General features: G+C 35.9%; 1 protein-coding gene across 1 annotated transcript in view; it reads left to right on the top strand.

Annotated features, from left to right (window-relative positions):
- ITFG1 (integrin alpha FG-GAP repeat containing 1) overlaps nt 1-12802 on the top strand; it is a 281953-nt gene that overhangs the window by 16236 nt on the left and 252915 nt on the right. The gene's annotated exons all lie outside the window — the stretch shown is intronic.

Raw genomic sequence — 12802 nt, forward strand, 5'->3', positions numbered from 1 at the left:
TCTGTTAACTGTTGAGAGAGGGCCCTGCGAGAATAAAGCAAAAGGCATCCATAACAAACACCCTATCCCAGTAAGCAGACCTTTCAGCTTTTCTTAGTACTCTATCCCTAGGAAACAACATTAACTGGAAAGAAGGCACCTTTCATCCCAATGTAGTTTTGGATGATGACAATGATTGTTATATATGTGACTAGAATGTTCTCTAGGACTACCAAACCTACAAATAAAACTTTTACATAATTTCCTTCATATTCGATATGTATTTTTCTATCCTATAGCTGAAAACTATTTTATCACATCATACCAAAAAAATTCCATTTCAAGTCAAGGATTTTATTATGTATTATGGAATATTTGTTTTCTTTCTCTTATTAATAAAAAATAAATTTAGTGCTGGCTCCTAAGCCAGATGATTTTTTATAGTATATGCCTTTCTCATTTATTACAGTCATAGGAAAAGTTTGTTCTGTATAAAGAAATGTAAAACAAGTGTTCTCATTTTTATATACCCTTTAAAAAAATGTTTATACTCTATTTTTATTGAATTACTCCAAAAACCAGATAGCAGAGGTCAATATTCATGCACATTTAATGAAGAACTATTATACTTTATCATATTTCTTGTATTATAAATTATTTTAGCTGTATTGCATTGCTATAAGTTAACTGATAAACAGCATTTTGCTTTACTACCTTCTTTTTATAACCTATTTTATAAAAATAAGTAAATCAATTTCATAAGAACTATGTTATTTTAATCTTGACTGCTTTTAGTAATCTATCCCACAATATATATTCTACAATTTTCTCAACAGTTTTTATACTATTCTTTGAAAGACACATTAATGCATATATTTGAATTGAGAAACTTAAGTCAAACTTTGACAGAAAATGACATTCATTTGGAAATTGGTTTGATGAAAAGAACTGGCTTTGCTAATTGGATTATATGGCAGACATTTTTCATACATTGAGTTAAATCAGCAGCTCTAATATTTTTTACTTTTATTTTTAAAAAATATAAAGGTATGCAAAGGTACATAGAATGAGACATTTAAATTCCATATAACGTACTTGTCCACTCTTACCAGTCTTATTTCTTTCACATCTTCCCCTCATTTTTCTCTTCTGGCCCACACCCAATATATTTTTAATCTATATTTCAATACGTGTTTCTAAAATACTTCTAATAAAGATTTTAAAAATACATAACCATGATATATTTATCATGATGTATTTATCATACATATATTTGATATATTTATCTAAATATCTAAGAATCATTTCCAGGGAGATTTTAATTTAAATATATGAACAAGATTTCTTAGCATTTTTACCTATAAAGACGGAGGCCATGAATAGACTTTTTGCTGAATCCTGTCTCATTCTGGCAATGTCATGATGTTAGGAGGAAAAATAATATATTTTAAAGCTCTGGTCATTACTTCAAAAAATGCATTTCAATAAAATTTAAATTCCATTTTAATAAATTATCAAACTATGTGTTTTCATCAGTTGTACACTAAGAGTTAAAATAATGCAACTTCAGGCCTGAGCGCAGACCCGGGGTTATCAGATTGAGTTCCGCATCGGGCTCCTTTTGAGGAGCCTGATTCTCCTTCTGCCTATGTCTCTGCCTCTCTGTTTCTCATGAATAAATGAAATCTTTAAAAATAATAGTAAAATAAAATAATGCAACTTCAAAGAGATTTATTTTAATATTTGAATATATAAACAAAACCAACTTAAATGCTGTTTATTTTTTATTTATTTATTTTTTTTTTAAAGATTTGCTTATCTATTCATTCAGAGAGAGCGAAGAGAGAGGCAGAGACACAGGCAGAGGGAGAAGCACGCTCCATGCAGGAAGCCCGATGTGGGACTCGATCCTGGGTCTCCAGGATCACACCCCAGGCTGCAGGCGGCGCCAAACCGCTGCACCACCGGGGCTGCCCAAATGCTAAATTTAATTCATGTATCAATTTGTAGACATACATTTCTTGGAGACATATGATAGAGTGACCACTACAACCACTAACCAAATTTCAAATGTAAAAACATTTTTTTTAATTTTTTTATTTATTTATGATAGTCACACAGAGAGAGAGAGAGAGAGAGGCAGAGACACAGGCTGAGGGAGAAGCAGGCTCCATGCAGGGAGCCTGATGTGGGACTCGATCCGGGGTCTCCAGGATCGCGCCCTGGGCCAAAGGCAGGCGCTAAACCCCTGTGCCACCCAGGGATCCCCTTTTTTTTTTTTAAGATTTTATTTATTTATTCATGAGAAACACACACAGAGAGAGAGGTAAAGACACAGGCAGAGGGAGAAGCAGGCTCCAAGCAGGGAGCCCGATGTAGGACTTGATCCCAGGTCTCCAGGATCACACCCTGGGCTGAAGGCGACACTAAACCGCTGAGCCACCGGGGCTGCCTCTTTTTTTTTTTTTTTTTAAGATTTTATTTATTTATTCATGAGAGACAGAGAGAGAGAGAGAGAGAGAGAGAGAGGCAGAGACACAGGCAGAGGGAAAAGCAGGCTCCAAGCAGGGAGCCCGGTAAAAACATTTTATATCAAGATAAAGTTCTGTAAGATAAATGGAATATAAGTACAAGGTGGGTAAAAAGGGAAAGATGTTTAATTAGAGAAGACCTTATTCATGCCTATCTTTAAGTCTACTAGAGTTAATATACAGTGTTTTAGTAGTTTCAGGTGTACAATATAATCATTAGATAATTCTATACCTTACTCTGTGCTCATCAAGATAAGTGTAATCCCTTTAACCTACTTTACCCATCCCCTACCCACCTGCCCTCTGGTAATCGTCAGTTCTCCATACTTAAGAGTCTGGGTTCTTTTTTTTTTTTTTTTTTTTTTTTAAAGGATTTTATTTATTCATGATAGACATAGGAAGAGAGAGAGAGAGGCAGAAACACAGGCGGAAGGAGAAGCAGGCTCCATGCCGGGAGCCTGACATGGGACTCGATCCTGGGGCTCCAGGATCACAACCTGGGCCAAAGGCAGGCGCCAAACCGCTGAGCCACCCAGGGATCCCAAGAGTCTGGGTTCTTTTGGTTTATCACCTTTTTCTTTCCTTTGTTTTTTGATTTCTTTCTTACATTCCACATATGAATAAAGTCAGGGTATTTGTCTTTCTCTGATTTATTTTGCTTAACGTTATACTTGATTCACCCATATTGATGCAATATGCAATTTGCATATTGCAAAATGCAATTTCATTCTTTTTTTAAAGCTGAATAAACAGGTCTCACATTTAGGCCCTCAATCCATTTAAGATTATTTTTGTGTATGATGTAAGTGGTACAGTTTCATTTTTTTGCATGTAATTATCAGTTTTCCCAGAACCATTTGTTGAAGAGACTCTTTTTTCCATTGGATATTATTTCCTGCACTGTCAAGGATCAATTGACCCTTTAATCATGGGCTTATTTCTAGACTTTCTATTCTGTTCTATTAATCAATGTGTCTATTTTAGTGCCACTATCATACTGTTTTGATTACTACAACTTTCTGGTATAATCTGAAATCTAGAATTGTGCTGCCTCCAGCTTTGTTTTTCTTTTTCAAGATTATTTTGGCTATTTGTGGTCTTTTGTGGTTCCATACAAACTTTAGGATTGTTCTAGTTTGTGAAAAATGCTGTTGGTATTTTGATAGGAATTGCATTAAATGTGTAGATTGGTCTGGGTAATATAGACATTATAAGAATATTGGTTCTTCTTATCCATGAACCTGGGCTATCTTCCCATTTGTGTTGTCTTTAATTTCTTTCTTTCATCAGTGTTTAATAGTTTTCAGAGTACAGATCTTTCACCTCCTTGGTTGAGTTTAGTCCTAGGTATTTTTATTATTTTTGGTGCAATAGTAATTTGGATTGTTTTCCTAATTTCTCTTTATTAGTATATAGAAATGCAACAGATTTCTGTACATTACATTCTGTACATGCTGTATTTTGTATCCTACAACTTTACTGAATTTAATTGTCAGTTCTAGTAATTTTTGCTGGAGTCTAGGGTTTCTATATATGGTATGTCATTTGCAAATAGTGAAAATTTTACTTTTTCCCTATGAGTTTGGATGCCCTTTATTCCTTTTTTTATTTTATTTTATTGGAGTTCAGTTTGCCAACATATAGCATATCACCCAGTGCTCATTCTGTCAAGTGCCCCCTCAGTGCCCATCACCCAGTCACCCCAACCCCCCGCCCACCTCCCTTTCCACTAACCCTTGTTCGTTTCTCAGAGTTAGGAGTCTCTCATGTTCAGTCATCCTCACTGGTATTTTCACTCATTTTCTCTCCTTTCCTCTTTATTCCCTTTTACTATTTTTTATGTTCTCCAAATGAATGAGACCACATAATGTTTGTCCTTATCTGATTGACTTATTTCACTCAGCATAATACCCTCCAGTTCCATCCACGTCAAAGCAAATGGTGGGTATTTGTCGTTTCTAATGGCTGAGTAATATTCCATTGTGTACATATGCCACATCTTCTTTATCCATTCATCTTTCAGTGGACTCTGAGGCTCCTACCATAGTTTGGCTATTGTGGACATTACTGCTATAAACATTGGGGTGCAGGTGTTCTGGGGTTTCCCTGCATCTGTATCTTTGGGGTAAAGCCCCAGGAGTGCAATTGCTGGGTTGTAGGGCAGATCTATTTTTAAGTCTTTGAGGAACCTCCATACAGTTTTCCAGAGTGGCTGTACCAGTTGACATTTCCAACAATGCAAAGAGTTCCCCTTTGTCCACATCCTCTCCAACATTTGTTGTTTCCTGTCTTATTAATTTTCACCATTCTCACTGGTGTGATGTAGTATCTCATTGTGGTTTTGATTTGTGTTTCCCTGATGGCAAGTGATGCAGAACATTTACTCATGTGCTTGTTGGCCATGTGTATGTCTTCCTCTGTGAAATTTCTGTTCATGTCTTCTGCCTATTTCATGACTGGATTGTTTGTTTCTTTGCTGTTGAGTTTAAGAAGTTCTTTATAGATCTTGGATACTAGCCCTTTATCTGATATGTCATTTGCAAATGTCTTCTCCATTTCTGTAAGTTGTCTTTTAGTTTTGTTGACTGTTTCTTTTGCTATGCAGAAGCTTTTTATCTTGATTAAGTCCCAATAATTCATTTTTGCTTTTGTTTCCCTTGCCTTCATAGATGTATCTTGCAAGAAGTTGCTGTGGCCAAGTTCAAAAAGGGTGTTGCCTGTGTTTTCCTCTAGGATTTTGATGGATTCTTGTCTCACATTTAGATGTTTCATACATTTTTAGTTTATCTTTGTGTATGGTGTAAGAGAATGGTCCAGTTTCATTCTTCTGCGTGTGGATGTCCAATTTTCCCAGCACATTTATTGAGGAGACTGTCCTTTTTCCAGTGTATAGTCTTTCCTGCTTTGTGAAAGCAGGAAAGACTATTAGTTGACCATAGAGTTGAGGGCCCTTTTCTGGGTTCTCTATTCTGTTCCATTGATCTATGTGTCTGTTTTTGTGCCAGTAACACACTGTCTTGATGATCACAGCTTTGTAGTACAACCTGAAATCTGGCATTGTGATGCCCCCAGGCTCTGGTTTTCTTTTTAACATTCCCCTGGCTATTCGGGGTCTTTTCTGATTCCATACAAATCTTAAGATGATTTGTTCCAACTCTCTGAAGAAAGTCCACATGGTATTTTGATAGGGATTGCATTAAATGTGTAATTGGCCCTGGGTAGCATAAACATTTTCACAATACTAATTCTTCCAATCCATGAGCATGGAATATTTTTCCATCTCTTTGCCTCTTCCTCAATTTCTTTCAGAAGTGTTCTGTAGTTTTTAGGGTATAGATCCTTTACCTCTTTTGGTTAGGTTTATTCCTAGGTATCTTATGCTTTTGGGTGCAATTGTAAATGGGATTGACACCTTAATTTCTCTTTCTTCAGTCTCATTGTTAGTGTATAGAAATGCCATTGATTTCTGGGCATTGATTTTGTATCCTGCCACACTGCCGAATTGCTGTATGAGTTCTGGCAATCTTGGGGTGTAGTCTTTTGGGTTTTCTATGTACAGTATCATATCATCTGTGAAGAGGAGAGTTTGACTTCTTCTTTGCCAATTTGAATGCCTTTTATTTCTTTTTGTTGCCTGATTGCTGAGTCTGGGACTTCTAGTACTATGTTGAATAGCAGTGGTGAGAGTGGACATCCCTGTCGTGTTCTGACCTTAGGAGAAAGGCTCCCAGTGTTTCCCCATTGAGAATGATATTTGCTGTGGGCTTTTTGTACACGGCTTTTAAGATGCTGAGAATGTTCCCTCTATCCCTACACTCTCAAGAGTTTTGATCAGGAATGGATGCTGTATTTTGTCAAATGTTTTCTCTGCATCTATTGAGAGGATCATATGGTTCTTGTTTTTTCTCTTGTTGATATGTTCTATCACATTGAATGTGTTACAAGTGTTGAACCAGCCTTGCACCCCAGGGATAAATCCCACTTGGTCATGGTGAATAATCTTAATGTACTGTTGGATCCTTTTGGCTAGTATCTTGTTGAGAATTTTTGCATCTGTGTTCATCAGGGATATTGGTCTATAATTCTCCTTTTTGGTGGGGTCTTTGTCTGGTTCTGGAATTAAGGTGACACTGGCCTCATAAAACGAGTTTGGAAGTATTCCATCTCTTTCTATCTTTCTGAACAGTTTTAGTAGAATAGGTATTGTTTCTTCTATAAACGTTTGATAGAATTCCCCTGGGAAGCCATCTGGCCCTGGACTTTTGTGTCTTGGGAGGTTTTTGATGACTGCTTCAATTTCCTCCCTGGTTATTGGCCTGTTCAGGTTTCTATTTCTTCCTGTTCCAGTTTTGGTAGTTTGTGGTATTCCAGACATGCATCCATTTCTTCTAGATTGCCCAATTTATTGGCATATAGCTGCTCATAATACATTTTTAAAATCATTTGTATTTCCTTGGTATTGGTTGTGATCTCTCCTTTTTCATTTGTAATTTTATTAATTTGAGTCTTTTTTCTTTTGTTTTTAATAAGGCTGGCTAATGGTTTATCTATCTTATTAATTCTTTCAGAGAACCAACTCCTGGTTTTTTTTTATCTGTTCCACAGTTCTTCTGGTCTCTATTTCATTGAGTTCTGCTTGAATCTTTATTAACTCTCTTCTTCTGATGGGTGTAGGTTTTATTTGCTGTTCTTTCTACAGTTCCTTTAGGTAAAAGGTTAGGTTTTGTATTTGAGTTCTTTCCAGTTTTTTGATGGATGCTTGTATTGTGATGTATTTCCCCCTCAGGCCTGTTTTTGCTGTGTCCCAAAGATTTTGAACGGTTGTATCTTCATTCTCCATGAATCTTTAGTTTCCATGAATCTCTTTAATTGTTCCTTAATTTCCTGGTTGACCCTTTCATCTTTTAGCAGGATGGTCTTTAACCTCCACGTGTTTGAGTTTCTTCAAATTTCTTCTTGGGATTGAGTTCTAGTTTCAAAGTATTATGGTCTAAAAATATGCAGAGGATGATCCCAATCTTTTGGCATCTGTTAAGACCTGATTTGTGACCCAGTATGGTCTATTCTGGAGAAAGTTCCATGTGTACTTGAAAAGAATGTGTATTTAGCTGCATTTGGATGTAAAGTTCTGTAAATATTTGTGAAATCCATCTGGTCCAGTGTATCATTTAAAACTCTCGTTTCTTTGGAGATGTTGTGCTTAGAAGATCTGTCATTTACAGAAAGCGCTGTGTTAAAGTCTCCCAGTATTAGGGTATTCTTATCTAAGTATGTCTTAACTTTGGTTATTAATTGATTGATATACTTGGCAGCTCTCACATTAGGGGCATAAATATTCATGATTGTTAGGTCCTTTTGTTGGATAGACCCTTTTACGTATGATATAGTGTCCCTCTTCATCTCTTACTACAGTCTTTGGATAAAGTTTAATTTATCTGATATGATGATTGCTACTTCTGCTTCTTTTGAGGACCATTTGAATGGTAAATGGTTCTCCAACTGGATGCCCTTTTTTCCTATATGTGGTTTGATTGCTGTGGTGAAGACATCTAGTAGTATTTTGAATAAAGTGGTGAGAGTAGACATCCTTGTCTTATTCCTGACCACAGGGGAAAAGCTCTGTTTCTTTTTACCATTGAATATGATGTTGGCTGTGGGTTTTCCATATATGGTCTTTATTATGTTAAGCTATGTTTCCTCTAAACCTCCTTTGTTGAGGGATTTTATCATGAATGAATGCTGTACATTGTCAAATGCTTTCTCTTCATTTATTGAAATGATCGTATGGTTTTTATCCTTTCTCTTTTTTTGTTTTAAGATTTTATTTATTTGAGAGAGAGAGAGCATAAGTAGGAGGAGGAGTAGAGGGAGAAGGAGAGGGACAGACTCCCCACTCTAAGTATGAAGCCCTATTAAGAGCTTGATCCCAGAACCCTGAGATCATGACCTGAGTTGCAAGTCAGATATATAACTGACTGAACCACCCAGGCACCTCTATCCTTTCTCTTATTAATGCAACATATCACTTTGATTTATGAATATTGAGCCACCCTTGCATCCCAGGAAAAATCACAGTTGATTGTGGTGAATGATTTTTTTAATATGTTCTTTGATTCAGTGTATTAATAATTTGTTGAGGATTTTTGCATGTGTATTCAACAGAGATATTGGCCTGTAGTTCTTTCTCTTTTTTTACATTTTTATTTAAATTCCAGTTAATTTACGTATTGTGTAATACTAGTTTCAGGTGTGCGGTATAGTGATACAGCATTTCCATACATCACCTAGTGCTCATCACAACTGTACTCCTTATTTGCTATTTAACCCATCCCCTCAACCACATACCTCTTGGTAACCATCAGTTTTTCTTTTTTTTTTTTTTTTTTTTTTTTTAGGTTTTATTTATTTATTGATGAGAGACACACAGAGAAAGGCAGAGACATAGGCGGAAGGAGAAGCAGGCTCCCTTTGGGGAGCCCAATAAGGGACTTGATCCCAGGACCCTGGGATCTCACCCTGAGCCAAAGGCAGATGCTCAACCACTGAGCCACCCAGGCATCCCTCAGTTTGTTTTCTATACTTAAGAGTCTGTTTCTTGGTTTGCCTCCTTTTTTCCCCTTTGCTGATTTGTTTTGTTTCTTAAATGCCACTTATGATTGAAATCATAATGGTATTTGTGTTTTTTCTCGTCTTCTCTCCATGTTGTTGCAAATGGCAAGATTTCATTCTTCTTTATAGAGGAGAGACATTCCATTGTATATATTTACCATATATTCTTTATCCATTAATCATCAATCGGCATTTGGGTTGGTTCCATAATTTGCTATTGTAGGTAATGCTGCTATAAACATCAGAGTGTGTGTATCCCTTTGAATTACTATTTTTGTATACTTTGGGTAAATATTTAGTTGTGCAATTGCTGGATCATGGAATGCTTCTATTTTTAACTTTTTGAGGATCTTCCATAGTGTTTTCCACAATGGCTGCACCAGTTTTCACTCCCACCAACAATGCAAGAGGGTTCTTCTTTTTCCACATCTTTGTCAACACCTGTTGTTTTTTGTGTTGTCGATTTTCGCCATTCTGACATGTAGGAGATGATATCTTATTGTGGCTTTTATTTGTGTTTCCCTGATGATCAGTGATGTGGAGCACCTTTTCCTTGTATCTGTTGGCCATCTGTATGTCTTTGGAAATATGTATATTCATGTCTTCTGGCCTTTTTCAATTATTCATTTTGGGGTGTGGAGTTGTATAACTTCTTTATATATTTTTGGATATTAACCCTTTATAGAATTGTCATTTGCAAGTATCTTCTCCCATTCAGTAGGTTCTCTTTCAGTTTTGCTGATTGTTTCCTTTGCTGGCAGAGGCTTTTTATTTTAATATAGTCCCAATAGCTTATTTTTGCTTTTGTTTCCCTTGCATCAAGAAACATCAAGAAAAATATTGCTATACCTGATGTCAAAGAAATTACTTCCTGTGCTTTCTTCTAAGATTTTTATGATTTCAGGTCTTACATTTAGGTCCTTAATCCAGTTTGAGTTTATTTTTGTGTAAGAAAGTGATCCAGTTTCATTCTTTTGCATGTTGTTGTCCAGTTTTCCCAACATCATTTGTTGAAGAAACTGTCTTTTCCCCATTGTATTTGGTTTCCTGTTTTGTTGAAGGTTAATTGACCATACAGTTGTGCACTCATTTCTATGTTTTCTATTCTGTTCTACTCATCTATGTGTCTGTTTTTGTGCCAGTAGCTACTATTTTGATCACTACAGCTTTGTAATATAACTTGAAGTTCGGAATTGTGATGCTTCCAGCATTGTTTTTCTTTTCAAGGTTGCTTTGGCTAATCCATTGTCTTGTGTGTTTCCATCCAAATTTTAAGATTGTTCTACCTCTGTGAAAACTGTTGGTGTTTTGATAGGGATTGCATTAAATGTGTAGATTGCTTTGAGTAGTGCAGATATTTTAACAGTATTAGTGTTTCTGATTTCATGAGCATAGAATGTCTTTCCACTTCTTTGTGTTACCTTCAGTTTCTTTCATACATGTTTAACAGTTTTCAGAATATAGGTCTTTCACCTCTTTGGTACATTAGCTTTGTATCCTTCAACTTTACAATTGTGATGAGCCCTAGGTGATGTATGGAAGTGCTGTATCACTATATTGAATTTGTTTATCAGTTCTAGCAGTTTTTTGGTGGGGTTTTTCAGGTTTCCTATACATATATAGATAGTGTCATGTCACCCACAAATAGTGAAAGTTTTACTTTTTCTTTGCTGATTTGGATGTCGTCTATTTCTTTTTGTTGTTTGATTGCTGTGGCTAGTACTATGGCCAGTACTATGTTGAATAAAAGTGATGAGAGTGGACATCCATGTCTTGTTCCTGACTACAGAGGAAAAGCTCTCAGTTTTTCTCTATTTAAGATGATAGTAGCTGTGGTTTTTCATATAAAGCCTTTATTATGTTGAGATATGTTCCCCGTAAACCTACCTTGTCCACAATTGTAATCATGAATGAATGTTGTACTTTGTCAAATGCTCTTTCTACATCTATTGAAATAATCATATGGTTTTATCCTTTCTTTTATCGATATAATGTATCATGTTGATTGATTTTATAGATATTGAGCCACACTTGCAACCCAAGAATAAATCTTACATGATCGGGGACGTGTGGGTGGCTCAGTGGTTGAGCGTCTGCCTTTGGCTCAGGACGTGATCCCTGTCCTGGGATCGAGTCCCACATCGGGCTCCCTGCAAGGAGCCTGCTTTGCTTCTCCCTCTGTCTATGTCTCTGCCTCTCTCTCTGTCTCTCATGAATAAATTAAATCTTTAAAAAAAAATCTTATATGATCATGGTGAATGATTTCTTTCCATGTACTGTTGGACTCAGTTTGTATTTTATTGAGAATTTTGGCATCTATGTTCATCAGGAATATTGGCCTCTAGCTATCTTTACTAGTGGTATCTTTTTGTTTTTTATTTATTTTTACTGGTGGTATCTTTATGGGGTTTTGGTATCAGGGTAATGCTGGGCTCATAGAATAAATTTTGAAGTTTTCTTTCCTGTTTATTTTTTTAATAGTTTAAGAAGAATAGGTATTACCTCTTTAAATGTCTGATTTCAAATGTTTGGTTTCATCTAAAGCCGTCTGGTCCTAGACTTTTGTTTTTTGGGATTTGATTGAATTGAGTAGAGATTCCATTTCACTGCTTGTAATCTGTTGAAATTTTCTATTTCTTCCTTATTTGGTTTTAGAAGGTTGTAGGTTTCTAGAAATTTATCCACTCCTTCTAGTATGTCCAATTTGTTGGTATGTAATTATTCATTGGGATGCCTGGGTGGCTCAGCGGTTGAGTGTCTATGTTCTGTTGGTTTTTTTTTAGTTTTTATTTTGTTTATTTCTGGTCTAATCTTTATTACATTTTTTCTGCTACTGGTTTGGGGTTTTGTTTGTTCTTTTCTGAGTTCCTTTAGGTGTAAGGTTAGGTTGTATATTTTTCTTGCTCTTGAGGTAGGTCCATTTTGCTATAAACTTATTCTTAGAGAATCTTTGCTGTATCATGCAGATTTTGGAGCATTGTGTTTTCATTTTCATTTGTCTCTATGTATTTGGGGGGTGAGGGGAAGGAACAGAGGGAGAGGAGAGAGAGAATCTTAAGCAGGCTCCACACCCAGCATGGAGCCCGATACTGGGCTCAATCTCATAACCCTAAAATCATGACCTGAGCTGAAATCAACTCAAGCATTCTGTCTCCATGTTTTTTTTTTAATTTTCTCTTTGATTTTTTGGTTGACCAATCCATTATTAGAAGCATGTTATTTAACCTTCATGTATTTGTGCTCTTTCTATATTTTTCTCTTGTGGTTGATTTCTAATTTCATAGTGTTGTGGTCAGAAAAGATCCATGGTATGACTTCTATCTTTTTCAATTTGTTAAGACTTGTTTTGTAACCTAATGTGTGATTTATTCTGGATAATGACCCATGTGCACTTGAAAACAAAATGTATTCTATTGTTTTAGGTTGGAATTTTTGAATATATCTAGTAAATCCATGTGGTCCAATGTGTCATTCAAAGCCACTGTTTTCTTGTTGATTTTCTCCTTGGGTGATCTGTCCATTGATGTAAGTAGGATGTTAAAGTCCAATACTACTCTTATATTACTATCACTTAGTCCCTTTATGTTTGTTATTAACTTTTTTATGTACTTGGGTGCCCCTATGTCAGGTGCATAAATATTTACAATTACTATATTACCTTGTTGGATTGATTCTTTTATGAT

Source organism: Vulpes vulpes, chromosome 2 (assembly GCF_048418805.1).
Source record: "Vulpes vulpes isolate BD-2025 chromosome 2, VulVul3, whole genome shotgun sequence".
NCBI lineage: Eukaryota > Metazoa > Chordata > Mammalia > Carnivora > Canidae > Vulpes > Vulpes vulpes.